We start from the raw sequence: 14,659 nt of genomic DNA, 5'->3' as shown, positions 1-14,659 counted from the left end.
TGGACAATAACTTTTGTAAGCTACAACATTGCAGCAGTAAGCGTTACTGCTATACTGTCCCGAACAACATCCGTCCATAGATTTTACGCGGCTTTCAGAATAATTTGTAGTCGTCGTGGCCTAAAAGATAAGACGTCCGGTGCGTTCGTATGTAGCGGTGCACCGGTGTTCGAATCCCGCAGGCGGGTAACAATTTTTCTAATGAAATACGTACTTAACACATGTTCACGATTGACTAACACGGTAAAGGAATAACATCGTGTAATAAAAATCAAACCCGCAAAATTATAATTTGCGTAATTACTGGTGGTAGGGCCTCTTGTGAGTCCGCACGGGTAGGTACTACCGCACCGCCTATTTCTGCCGTGAAGCAGTAATGCGTTTCGGTTTGAAGGGTGGGGCAGCCGTTGTAACTATACTGAGACCTTAGAACTTATATCTCAAGGTGGTTGGCGCATTTACGTTGTAGATGTCTATGGGCTCCAGTAACCACTTAACACCAGGTGGGCTGTGAGCATTTTTTTTTTTTTTAGGGAAGGGGCCGAACCTCCTACGAGGTCCTCGCGCCTAGGGGGCGCGCGGGGTATGTGAGACACAACGATCTGCAGGTGTTGAGAGCAGATCGCGGGCCCAAGGATTTTAGGGCCCACCCACTAAACGACTCCCCTGCACTCTTACACCCGACGTCCGATCTCCGTCCGGGGTCAGAACCCGTTCAGAGTAGGGAGTAGGGGGGTTCCCGCGGTCAACACTACAACCAGACACGCGGCGCCACCCCGAGGACGCCCGACCGACGGGTCGTTGAGGCGATAGTCGACGACCAACGACGTCGGTCTCCGCGGTACGGCGGCCCTACCAGGCCGCCCGGGCGGTGCCGCTGGTGTTCCGGGATACCCCGCTGGGCCAGAACCAGCCTGCCGGGTCGGAACGCGATACACCGCCGACCGGGTTGCTCTTCAACAGTATGTCAGGGACGACAGCGACGACGAAAATGCGGACCGCATCGCAGTCCGCAGCCGCCGACGCGCCGTCCCGTCCTCCTGGTGCCAGCGCGCTAGAGTGACGGTAGCGTACGGCGCAGCCTCAACCCCCTTAGGTCGCCCCGTGACCATCACCGGGAGGAGACTGCCTCCTCATAGGGGCTGGAGCTGGACAAACGCCCTCCTCCGACCCCCGGCCCGACGGCGGTGGCACGGCGCCGAGAGGGAAGAAGAGCTCTCCCTCTCCCGTTTCGCCGCCTCCTTCTGCGAGATGGTGGACTCGCAAAAGTCGAGCATTGCCTGCCAGGACTCGTCGCTGCCAAGCATCGTAGCCACGACGGTCGGAAGCGACAAGTCCGGTCCTATTTTTGCAACGAGGACGCGGCGCTGCTCCGCGAAAGCGGGGCAGTACGCGAGCGTGTGCTCCGCCGTGTCCTCGTTGCAGCCACTGCAGTGGTGGCACTTCGGCGTCGGCTCCCTCCGGGCGACGAGGTGCAGGTAGCGACCGAAACAGCCGTGTCCCGTGAGCACCTGCGTCGCTCGGAAGGTGAGACGTCCTCGGTCGCGATTCACCCAGTCCGAGAGGACCGGGCGAATCGCCTCGACGGTCCGTCGCCCGTAGGCGGGGTCCGCCAGGCGGCGAGACCACGCCTCGAGCACGGCACGCCGAGATTGAAGCTTCGGGCTGTGAGCTCGTCCATCCCTCTAAATAAAAAAACTTAAAAAGTGGTGTCGTGGGACACCAGGTAGGAACGAAGTTCCTTCGGCTAATGTAGAATCGACACAATTTGCAAAAAAAAATCGTGCTCAATTTTATGTTGGTTTTCTTGATTTTTCTCTTAAATTTTGCTGATTAGTTTTTATTTAAGTACAGGAAAGTATTTAGGAAATTCAGTATTTTAGGAAATAATAAATTACGTAAAATAAAAATAAAATCGTAATTCAGATTATCAATTAGAATAACAAAATATGTTTGTTTATTTTTGTTTGACAACATAAAATTACATAGAAATAAAATAATTACAAAATAGAGAGAGAAGGGATGAGAGAACGAAAAGAAAGAGGGAGAAAGAGGAAGGTATTATACACTACTCGCTTGTGTATGCGACTGTCGCGCCTGCGCACGTCTCATTTAACGGTTTTATTCCACGCACTTTTTTCCACGGATTTTTTCTTACGGTTTTACTATCATATTTTTTTCAGTTCGGTCGCGCAGCAAAATCCCTATCCCTTCGAAGCCTGCCGTAAGGGACTTCGTTCCAATAAAAATAAAAAATAGCCGTCATAACCGTCTGGAACACTGTGCAGAACAGGACGAGCCTTATTTTCTTTTAGACTTTTATACTATCAGACTTCAAAATTTAATTCTGTAGTTTTAAAATTAAACATAATTCAGTTCAGAATGTACTTATTTCAGCGTTACATAAATTCCGTTTCAAATGGTAAGTATTGGAAGAAGGCCGCTTCACAAATGAAGGACCTTTTATTTGAATACTATGTAGTTACACGCTGGGACTCAATATAAATAAACGTTTCCATCGAAAACTCAACATTTGACTGCACTAAACATTGATATATAAACACCCAGGATGCACAGTCTCGTACAAAAGTAGCACTCGAAACTGTCCCCAAACCAACACCAGTGATATCTACGTAGTTATACTATAAACATATCTTTTGCAAATTCAACCTTACGCGCATTGTTTAAAGTTGTTAATACAAAGCAGTGTTCAATAACCAGTCAAATTTTACGACCGAAGTTAGCCGGCAGAACAGGACATGGAGTGGAGACAAATATTTGTATTTTTTTTTATATTATTAGACATTGAATTAGTATTTTAAGAGTTAGTTAAATTGTGTTCTATACACATAACTATACTTTTATCTGAGCGTAAGTATATTTTTGGGTAGGACATGTGTACAGCAATCTTTAAATCTTTTCTTTAAAAAATCAAAATCGAATTAACTTCTTCTTAAAATAAAAAAAAAGTCATAAAAAACTAGGCAGTCATGAAGACTGTGGACAGAAGTGAAATTTTAAAGTTTTTAATAATGTGACGTGTTGGGCCAGATGGACACTTCTGTCATTAGCATGCAGTATGTCGCGAAGCCATAAGTTGTCTCTTAAGTAATCGATATAATAATATCAATTTTACGAACTTTAAAAACAACGTCGTACAGACGACCTCTTTTTCTTCTGGAATTCGATTAAGAACTATATTATTATTATATATTTTCTATCGTATGAATACTTATTCAAAACTATTATATATAATATATATATATATATATATATATATTATATATAATAGCCAATATAACAAAAAAATTCAAAGTGCACATTCTTATTAATTGAAACTTTAAACACAATAAAAAAAATCAACTCCATTGAATAAGAACAGGATCGTTTGGATAATGCGACTAAAATAATGGGCGGTGTAGTAGTAGTTCTTACACTGAAATTTGCCGTATTATACTTGGACCGCTGAGTGAAGTTTTTAGACAAATTAAATCAAAATCCCATATTGCTTCCTATATTAAGTCATAAAAACAACAAAAACAAATCAACAAACTCTTTTTTTTTTTTTTTTTTTACTTAACACCTTTGACGACATTTACAACATAGCTACAATATTTTTAAACTTAAATTTTCTTACAGTACAATTTTATAATGTTATGTCTACAGCTTACTATCTATTTCTTATTCTATTCACAGTTTCTTGTCTTCATTCTTTCATAATTCTTAACATCTAGTTCTTTACGATTATTCGTTTCTTACTTTATTTATCAATATGTTTTAACTTAATTTTCTTACAGTACAGTATTATGTTGTTATGTCTAGAGTTTACTATCTATTTCTTATTCTATTCACAGTTTATTGTACTCACTCTTACATAATTCTTAACATCTAGTTTTGTAAAGTTTTTGTTTCTTATTCTATTAACAATATGTTTTAACTTATTATTATGGTTTCTTCCGGTATTTACTCTATCTAAGGATGTCTTTTTAGTTAGGTACTATTATTTAAACTTAGGGATAGTGACATTTTGACTCAGTGTTTCTATAATTTCCATTGTTTCTTCGTCAATAGTATATATATACTCTAGTATATATACTTATTGTCATTTCTTATTGCGGGGTTAATTCTTTGACTTTTTTCTATTTAGTCATTTGCATATGTGTTCAGTGTTTGTTTGACTTGCTGTGTTGATATATCCATATATATTTATTATATACTTTTATATCAGTGTGTGTTAGTGTGTGTGTATGTGTGTGTGTGCGTGTGTGTGTTTATATTTGTCATGTATTTGCGTTCCGCTGAGTGTATGGGTCATATATATGCAGTGTTTGATCGCGCCAGGTAGTCCCACTTTTTGCGGGTTGGGCAATCGACACTGAATGCGTTGTGATCCGTACTCTGCAACCTGGAGTGCAAGCAATTGCAGCACTGCGGTTTAATTCCCGCGATGTAGTCGGCGCATTCCTCACGCAAGTGTGGGCCTCCGCAGTGGCTACACTTGTCTACACTCCCGGTGCAGAATTTGCGGCCGTGGCCGAAGGCGAGGCACTTCGTGCATTGGATGAGCGGAGACTGGTCCTCCACTCTGACCCTTTGCAGGTCCAGATAGAGGGCGCCAGCCTCCGTCATCCTCTGCCATACCTTCGGTCTCACCTGGATGACAACGTGAGAGGTCTTAGGATTTCTGGTCCTCTTTTTGTATTTAATTGTCAAATCCATCTCCTCTTGTGATAGACCCATGAAGATGTCGGCGTTTTGAGCGTAAAGGGCCTTAACCATTTCGTTGTCGTCATTGTCCATAAAGACGTCTTTAAGGACGACGAGTGGGTCCTTATTCTTCATGGGCGCTACGATTAACCCATCACCGTGGCTTTTTATCCTTTCTCTCACCTTATCTAGTTCCACTTCCGTATCGCAGCCGAGTATGACTATGCTATTCTTTGCCTTCCTTATTTTATTTATTTTGAGGCCAGTACCCCTAGCGTCGACTGCCTTCCTCACTCTCGCGAGTACCTCTTCGGCAGTCTCTTGATTGTCCTCGAAGGTCACCGCCATCGAGTGAAGCGCCGGACGACGCCCAGGTTTTGTTGCTGCGGCGCTGGCATATGTTTGGGGAACCATGTTGCTCTCAGCTGTCAACCCTTTTGCTATCTGGCTTATTTGTGTTTTGGCTTCGACGACGTCTCTGGCGACAGTACCAGCCAGATCTTCAAAGAGAGCCTGCGTCCGTCCCACGACACCTTCGGTCGATTTAACTATTTCGGCTTTGGTCTCTTCGAAATTTTTGAACATATGTTCGAGGATGTCAGCACCTCGATCGTCGTTTCCTATATTAAGTTCTGATATTTCATGCTTCAGGTTAACTTCCATTTGACTAAGCCGTGAAGTTAGTGTGTTTTCCACCTCTTGCAATTTTCCCAGCAGTTTTTCTTCTTTGTTAGAAGATGACGCTACTGTATGTATGCGAGTCCCGGACGCCACTGCTTCCAGACACTTCATCCGCTTACTCAACTCAAAGAGTATGCGGATACTTTTGTCCGATTGTGACTCCAGGAAGGACTTGATGTCCCGCCTCATCTGAGGGTACTGCTGGACCTTTGAGGGTATATCCTCAAACGTCTTCATCACTTCCTGGAGTAATTGGTCGCTCGGTGTCTCAGCATAGTACTGCTGCTGCTTTCTATACAGGTCCATATTATCAAGCGACCTTCTTTTTGTTTCCGGTCTTTTAATGAAAGTCCTGGCAGCGTCCGGCATTACCGAAGGTGAGGTAGCGGGGCTGGGATTTTGAGGTTTTTTGGCAGCGCCAGATGTTGTTGGTGTATGGAACATTGTGTGTATGTGTGTGAGAGAGTGTGATGTAAGTGTGATGTGATGTAGTGCGAGTACAGCGGGGAAAGTTGTCGAGTGTATATGTCTGTCTGGCCCTGTATAGGGGGGTCAGTGTCCAAATGTAAATGTTAATACAGTGCAATTAAAATTATAAATTAATAAAGATATATTTTTTTTTTTTTTTTTTAGTGTCGAAGTTTAGTCGAAGTTAGTTTAGTAGATTTCTAAATCTAGCTAAGTCGATTTAAAAAAAAATTGTAGTCCCTTATGTACCTGTTATAAATAATGGTAGTCTATTCTATGTCAAAGAATACTAAAATATTTTTAGTTAATTGAATTATCTAATTGAAGTCGAATTCGAGCTCAAAAATTTGTCTATCTCCCTTGGTTTACTGGATACGGCCCTGGGTCGTGCAAAACATTATTTCCCTTTCCAACACTGCCCGATATATCGGGTAAAATTTGTTATTAAATTTTTTAAGTTTAGGTCTATTTTTTCTGCTGAAAAAAGAGTTTTTCCAAAAATTTAAAAACGTGGAGGGTGGTTTTTAACCACGCTCTATCCAGTCCTTATAAGAAAATCTCGAATTTATTATTATCTAAAAAGTAGATTTTCAGATCGCGATCTCCGCGACAGCCTCAATTTGCGGCTGAACTCTGATGTAAATAAAGATGCTAACGAAGATCGCGATTCGAAAAATTGTCCAAAATTCACCATTTAAAAAGTAATGTGTTCCTTATGACCTAAACTATACTATACTTATATTATAATCTGCGCGCCGTGGTTTTTTCACCCTCTTCAAAGGGGTTTGCTTTGGTGTCACTTTCCCGCCCAACCGCAAAAAGCCTTGTTTTTATAAATTAACTAGATTAATTAGAAAAACAAAATTAAACTTTCTTCAGAGGTCTATTTTTGAACACTTTTAACAAAATTAATTTTTAAAATATTATCGGTAGGGGGGTGTAACTCCATTTATATTGAACTGATTATTTAGTACACTATTCAAAATTATTTTTTTAATAAACTACACATCCAAAAAATCTAAAAATTTGGAGAATTTAATTTTAAGGGGTCTACTTTATAATAACAAAATAAAAAAGGGGGGTTGTCGATTTACTTTAGCTGGAAAATGACACCAAAGATTTTCAAAATTTTGCCGACCTTTAAAACTTCACTGTGTTGTCCCGGGTTGTCTGATCTCGATGATCCAGGTGTCAAAAGATTCGCCTTGCCATGACGCTTCTATTGGTGTGCCACACGCCTGTCCAGGTGTCCTGGGAGTCGATCTCGGTAGCACGTGGTTTTCAGAAATTCGGGATTACACTGGCTGTTTTCCACCGGAAAAATTCTGGGTATAGTCCAAAAGGTAGGGCTCGACGAGACGATTATTTAGACCCCAAAAAAGTGGGGGGTCGTCGATCTGGTTTTGTCAGCGTATCACAAAAACATACAAAAAATTTAGTTTTTGAACCACAACTTTCTCTCACTTTCACTTATTTCCGAGCGGTTTTCACGGTTGTGTTCCTCTCACTGAGACGCGTATTTTGATACTACACACTTGTATCTTCGCGCGAAAAAACCATTTTTCGTAATTTTAAGTTGCGGAGCGTGGAAAAACGTGGCGCTCGCGGTCGTGGCTGCCAGCAGACTAAACTCTTTTAGTTGCCGAATATACGATACGCCATCCTTTTTTTTTTTAACGTACTAGACGTGTAGGTTTAGGTTAGGTTAGGTTAGGTTTAGGTTAGGTTTAGGTTAGGTTTAGGTTAGGTTTAGGTTAGGTTTAGGTTAGGTTTAGGTTAGGTTTAGGTTAGGTTTAGGTTAGGTTTAGGTTAGGTTTAGGTTAGGTTTAGGTTAGGTTTAGGTAGGTTTAGGTTAGGTTTAGGTTAGGTTTAGGTTAGGTTTAGGTTAGGTTTAGGTTAGGTTTAGGTTAGGTTTAGGTTAGGTTTAGGTTAGGTTTAGGTTAGGTTTAGGTTAGGTTTAGGTTAGGTTTAGGTTAGGTTTAGGTTAGGTTTAGGTTAGGTTTAGGTTAGGTTTAGGTTAGGTTTAGGTTAGGTTTAGGTTAGGTTTAGGTTAGGTTTAGGTTAGGTTTAGGTTAGGTTTAGGTTAGGTTTAGGTTAGGTTTAGGTTAGGTTTAGGTTAGGTTTAGGTTAGGTTTAGGTTAGGTTTAGGTTAGGTTAGGTTAGGTTAGGTTAGGTTTTTTTTTTTTTTTTTTTTTTTTTTTTTTTTTTTTTTTTTTTTTTTTTTTTTTTTTTTTTTTTTTTTTTTTTTTTTTTTTAAATTCTGTCTACCTCCAACATGATCGGAGCCTGTTCTAACAAGTTCTCTTTCATTCCAGTTCTCGCAAGTTTTCTTCTCGTACTTTCATGCTACATACCATCTTTCTTTCGTTCATCACCATTCGCTACTTTCTGGGTGGGATTCCCGACTACATTATACTACTACGCTACGCTAACTACTTTTCATCATTTTCTTTATTTATATTCTTAGGGATTTATGTACAGGTTGGTATTTAAATAAGAAACTACACAACACAAACAACGGCACAGGGGTCAGTTTTGTTTCTCTTTTTTGTTTTATACTTTTCTATCTTATATCTAGTTTTACAATTTCTCAACTATACTATTTGCATTACTTTCTATTTTATGTTTATCTTAATATATAACTTATATTATGTAAACATAATTTACTTATACTAATTTATTTCTATTTGTCACTTTTTCTACAATTTTTGTACAGTATTTCATAAATAATTCTCTATTATTCCCCGCAATTAGCTCTTGAATCATATCCACTGTCAGGTTGTGCTGCACTCTTTGCTCAAATTCAAACCTCTCCACTGCGTGGATCGGACACACCAAGAGCAAGTGCTGTACTGTCTCTGCTTGTGCTGGGTCGCAGATGCACGATGGACTCTCCTTGCACTTAAAGCGACTAAGGTATTCGGAAAATCCACCGTGCCCCGTCATGATTTGCGTAGTCAGGTAAGTCGGTACAAGTTTTCGTACAATTTTATAGGCCGCCTTCGCGTCCGGGAAGAACAGTTTGGTAATTGACGCCGTTTCTCCGGAATTGTACCTGCGGTTCCATTCATCAAGCGTGGCCGCACGAATACCACGCTTGATGTATGCAATCGGGCATCGGTCGTAATCCGGTTTGCGTTTGGTATCTACAGCCGCCCCTTTGGCGAGCTCATCTGCTCTTTCATTGCCTTCCAACCCTACGTGTGCCTTGATCCAGTGCAAGCGTATGGTTTTTCCTTCACGAGATATGCGTTTGATATTTTCTCTGGCTTGCACTGCCAGGGGATGGAGGCAACTATAGTTTTGTATAGTTTGGAGAGCTGCCATGGAGTCGCTGTAAACACCAAACGTTCTGGCTCTGATGGTCATGGCCTCTTTAGTTGCTACGCACAGCGCCAAGAGCTCCGCTTGGTAAACTGTGCAGAAACTGGGCAGTACGAGTTTGCGAGTTTTTATTTCAGCCTCGCTGTTCCAGACTGAGAGCGCAGCCCCAACTCCGTGGTTGATTTTACTACCATCTGTAAAGATTCGAATGTCGAATGCACTATGCATTTCGACATCGTCTTGGTCAACCAAGCGAGTAACCCCTATTCTAGTGCACTCTGCAGGATGTGGCATCCCGGCCGCTGACTTCATCTTCTCCACCTCACGGCCACACAGTTCCGGAACCGCTGAGCCCCTCCTGGCCCTGTACAGTGCAGCGACCTCTCGCACTCTAAGATCAAGGGGGAGCGTACCCGCCAGGATGAGCGCTGAGTGGAGAGAGACTGTACGATATGCTCTGCAGATCTTCTGTGCTATGCCTCTCTGCACAATTCCCAGCTGTTTCTGGGTACCCAGCTTGTTTACCGCGGGTGCCCACACGCTGGCCGCATATAAGATAACGGGCTCCATGACAGCTATATAAATTGTCCGAATTACCTCTGGGTGGAGCCCCCAGCTGGCTTTCGCGGCTCTGGACAGTTTCTTATAGATATTTATAGCCTTGCGGCAGACATTCGAGACGTGGCTGTTGAAAGTCAACTTGTCGTCAATGGTGACACCTAGCATTTTTATTTCTTTAACCATTTCGATGCTGGCTCTTCCCATGCTCAGTCTTGGGGTGTCGTACTTAAGCTTCCTAGTTATGGTAATGGCCTTGGTTTTATGTGCCGCGAATTTGAGCTTATTTCTGACTCCCCATTCCCGAGCATGTTTGAGTGCAGCATTAGCTTTCGTTTCGATCTCTAATGCGGTGTCTCCATCGACCACAAGCACGACATCGTCTGCGAATGCCTGGCAGTAGTCCCCTCTCCGTTCGAAGCTGCCCAACAGTGGATCTATTAGCAGGTTCCATAGGATGGGCCCTGCCACGGATCCCTGTACGCAGCCTTTACTGGTTTTCTGAGTGTGTGTTTTTCCAGCATATCTCACGGAGACCTGCCTGTCCCTTAGATAGCTGGCCATTACTCGCCTTAAGCCGATCGGGCACTGTACCTCCGCCAGACGCACCCGAATTGCAGGCCACCAGGCGCTGTCAAAAGCTCCCTCTATATCGAGCGATATCAACGTTACAATTTTCTTCCTATCAATTTTGTTACGGATATGCTCGATGAGTGTATAGAGGGAGTCCTCAGTACTCCGCTGCGGCATAAATCCATATTGGCGCGTGCTAATTCTCGGTATTAGGTGATGTTTCAGACGAGCTACCAGCATCTTCTCGTATATTTTTCCAAGGATAGGGAGCAGTCCGATTGGCCTGTATGACTTGGGGTTGGTGTAATTTTCCTTCCCAGGCTTCCTTAGCACTATCACTGTGGCCTTTTTCCATATTTTGGGAAAGTAGTTCTGTTCCAGGCATTTATTAAGTAAAGTGAGGAATACCTCTGGGCTGCTTTTAATAGCTTGACAACAGATATCTGCCGTAAAGCCATCTGCCCCTGGTGCCTTCTTAGAGCTGAAGGACTCGCCTGCCCGTTCTATTTCTTCCATTGTGAATGCTGGTTCGCAAAGTTCATTTTGTTCGCCATCATCCACCCTGGAAGCCTTTTGCCGGATACTGCTATGGTGTTCGTCGTCGTTGCTGATCGAGTCTTCTGGATAAAAAGTCTCTGCCAGCAACTCGACGGACTCTTGTGCGGTCAGTGTTTTCCCATCCTTTTGCAGGAGCGAATCCTCAACTCTTTTTGTCACTCTCCCTATTGCCCTGTAGATCCCTTCCCATATTCCTTCCTTGTCTTGTTTCTTACAGAATTCTTTCCAGCTTTCAGTTTGTGCTTTGGCTGCTCTGATCTCATATTCTTCTTTTGTTTGCAGGTACTCTTCAACTACCCTCGTTCGCCGTACGTGAGCTGCACATCGAATCCTGCGTTTCTTGGTGGCAACGTTTCGCTTCATCTCTTCGAGCTCTTTGGACCACCACGGTAAGGTAAAATACTCTTTCTTTATCTTTTTTGCTATGGTCAAGTTGCATATTTCTGTTATTACTTCTGTTATTTTGTTTACTATATATTCAATTTGGTCTATTGTATGTATTGATTCTATTTCTGTTCCTGTTATTTGGTTGTTTTGCAAGGATTGTCTGAGTTTTTCACAAAACTCAGGCCAATTTGCTTTTTTGGTGTTAAATAGTCTAGTCGTCCTTTCAATTCTAATTCCTTTTGATTTTTCTAAATAGATATTGAAGAGTACTCCGTTGTGGTCGGAGCTCGTGAGGCCCTCTTCGATTTTCCAGTCGTCCACCAAGTCCAGAACTTCGATTGTGCATGCAGTGATGTCTACGTAGCTGCTGTAACGTTTGCCACCTCTTACTGTGTCGAACGTCGGGATTTTCCCTGTGTTCAGCACGGCGAAGTTCATTTCAGTAAGGGCACTCTGCAGGTCCTCCCCCTTGTGGTCAGTGACCGGACTTCCCCACCACGTGCTCTTGGCGTTTGTATCACCGCCGATTATCCAGCCGCCAGGACCTATCTCTTCTCTTATTCTGGAAAGCTGTGCCATATAGGGCTCTACTGGTTGGTCAGGTTCAAAATAAAAGGAAATAGCTGTGATCTTCCATGCACTGGTGTTGATCCCCACTACCATGATGTTGTTGGTAGTGAGTTCTGGGTATTGTGTGACGTTTAATTCGTTGTCGAATACGACTATTGCCGATTTCACCACACCCTCTGCTTCACCTGTCCCTTGGAAGATCCGCATCCCTGCATGACCTTTCATTACCCTGTCTCCACCTATATAGGGCTCCTGCAGTAGAGCTATATCAATTTTACGCTTCACTGCTTCCATGAACAGCTCATTTGTGGCCAATCTTTTTCTCTGCAAATTTGCTTGCACCACTTGATAGAATGTCCGCTGATTTTGGGGGCCTTTAGCACTGATGGTAGGCTATGGTCGATCTTGCTATTTTGTCCCACCTCTGTCGTGTCGGGCACGCATGGTCAAACGCGTTATGTTTTTTTTTTTTTTTTTTTTTTTTTTTTTTTTTTTTTTTTTTTTTTTATTGCCCTTGTAGGCAGACGAGCATACGGCCCACCTGATGGTGAGTGGTTACCGTCGCCCATGGACTTCAGCAATGCCAGGGGCAGAGCCAAGCCGCTGCCTACCGCTTAATACTCTCCACAAGCCTCGTTTGAAGAAGGACATGTCATAGCGCTCGGGAAACACCGTGGAGGGGAGCTCATTCCATAGCCGGATGGTACGTGGCAAAAAAGACCTCTGGAAACGCACTGTGGATGACCGCAGTGGCTCCAGGTAGTATGGATGAACTCTACTCCGGTGGCGGGCGGTGCGATGGTAAAAACGAGATGCCGGTATCATCTCGAACAATTCCTCAGAGCACTCCCCATGGAACATACGGTACAAAATACAGAGGGAACCGAAGTCCCTCCGCAGACCCAGAGGTTCCAAACGATCCGTGAGACCGGGATTATCGACAATCCGAACGGCCCTCCTCTGTATGGAGTCAAATGGAAGAAGCTGGTATTTGGGAGCCCCGGCCCAGAGATGGGAGCAGTACTCCACGCGAGGCCGGACTTGTGCTTTATAAAGCAAAAGCCTTTGTCCAGGCGTGAAGTACCGCTTCGCTCTGTTGAGGACTCCCAGCATTTTGGACGCCAACTTGGCTTTGCCTTCCAAATGACTCCGAAACTGGACATCGCTCGAAATGTCGACCCCAAGTATCCCAATACTCTCGGAAGGTTGCAGGGATACTCCTTGGAATTGCGGCGCCATGACAAAGGGGTCCTTCTTCGCAGTGAACGCGCAAACTTGTGTCTTTAACGGGTTGAATTGAACCAAGTTCAATTCACCCCATTTGGAGACTCGCCCCAGAGAGTTCTCCACTTCAGACACAAGTTTTGATCGTCTCTCTTGCACCACGCTCCGAGAGAGACTCTGATGGCCGATATATCGCGCATCCCCCGTGCTGTCATCCGCATAGCAATGCATGCCATCAATAGACAGCATGTCATTTATATACAGGATGAAAAGCGTGGGGGAGAGCACCGAACCTTGTGGAACGCCAGCGTTAATGGTCATGGTATCAGAACAGTCACCGTCTACAACGACCGTGATGCTCCGCCCATCCAAAAAGCTAGCGATCCACTTGCAGAGACCCTCGGGGATTCCGTAAGATGGTAGCTTCGACAGAAGTGCCCTATGCCAGACCCTGTCGAAGGCCTTCGCAATATCAAGGCTCACAGCAAGAGCCTCGCCCTTGCTCTCCAAGGCTTCAGCCCACCTGTGAGTAAGGTATACAAGAAGATCGCCAGCTGAGCGACCGTGACGGAAACCGTACTGTCGGTCACTGATCAGCTGGCGATCCTCCAGATACTTCAGGAGTTGTATATTAATTATTCGCTCCATCACCTTGGAAAGCAAGGAAGTTATCGCGATAGGCCTGTAGCTCGATGGGTCCGACCGGTCACCCTTCTTGGGGATAGGGTGGACGTGGGCAGTCTTCCATGAAGACGGAACCCTGTTAGCGCAATAAGAGAGGCGATACAAACGCGTTAGCGCAGGCGTCAGCTCAGGGGCGCACGTTTTCAGAACCACTGCAGGGATTTCGGTGTCTTCTAGGTTTGCCTTTGTGCAGTTATAGCACTTGGGCGGCACGGCCTTTGAAAGCCACTCCACACACTCGGCTCTTAGGTGAGGACCTCCGCAGTGGCTGCAGAGGTCGGCAAGCTCAGCACAAAAGCGCTTGCCGTGCCCAAAACCCAGGCAGCGGGTACACTGTACGAGCGGGGATTGGTCCTCTATCCTGATACGCTGCAGGTCAATATGTACGTACCCTCTGCTCATCGCTCTTTGATAGATGGTCGGCGAGACACTAATTATTATATAATAATAATAATAATAACTCTTTATTTATATAACACCTTAATATGTACACAGTAAAGTAATAAAACAAAAGTCGGTATATAAATCGGCGGCCTTATCGCTGAAAGCGATCTCTTCCAGGCAACCTTGCAGGGAGAGGAATAAGTTAACTGGACGGTGCTATATCTTAATAAACTTACATAAAAATATATACTTAAATACACATGTGAAAAATAAATACCATATAAGATAAACTTACATACGATTAAATACAAATAAATACTAAAAATATACAAGATAAAATACAAAAGAAGTAGAAACTTATACAGCTATATCATAGAAGCAAAGTAGTGCGATTTCAATCTGGACTTGAAAATTTCCGGCGAGGACGATTGTTTAACGCTTAAAGGTAACGCATTCCATAAACGGACAGCTTCAACCGCAAAGGAATGGTCATAAAATGACGTCCCGTGAGCCGGAAACTTCAGCATTAAATTCTCCGATG

The sequence above is a fragment of the Bombyx mori genome, chromosome 27, assembly GCF_030269925.1.
Source record: "Bombyx mori chromosome 27, ASM3026992v2".
Classification (NCBI taxonomy): domain Eukaryota; kingdom Metazoa; phylum Arthropoda; class Insecta; order Lepidoptera; family Bombycidae; genus Bombyx; species Bombyx mori.
The sequence above is the reverse complement of the archived record's forward strand: the minus strand, read 5'-3'. Positions refer to the sequence as shown.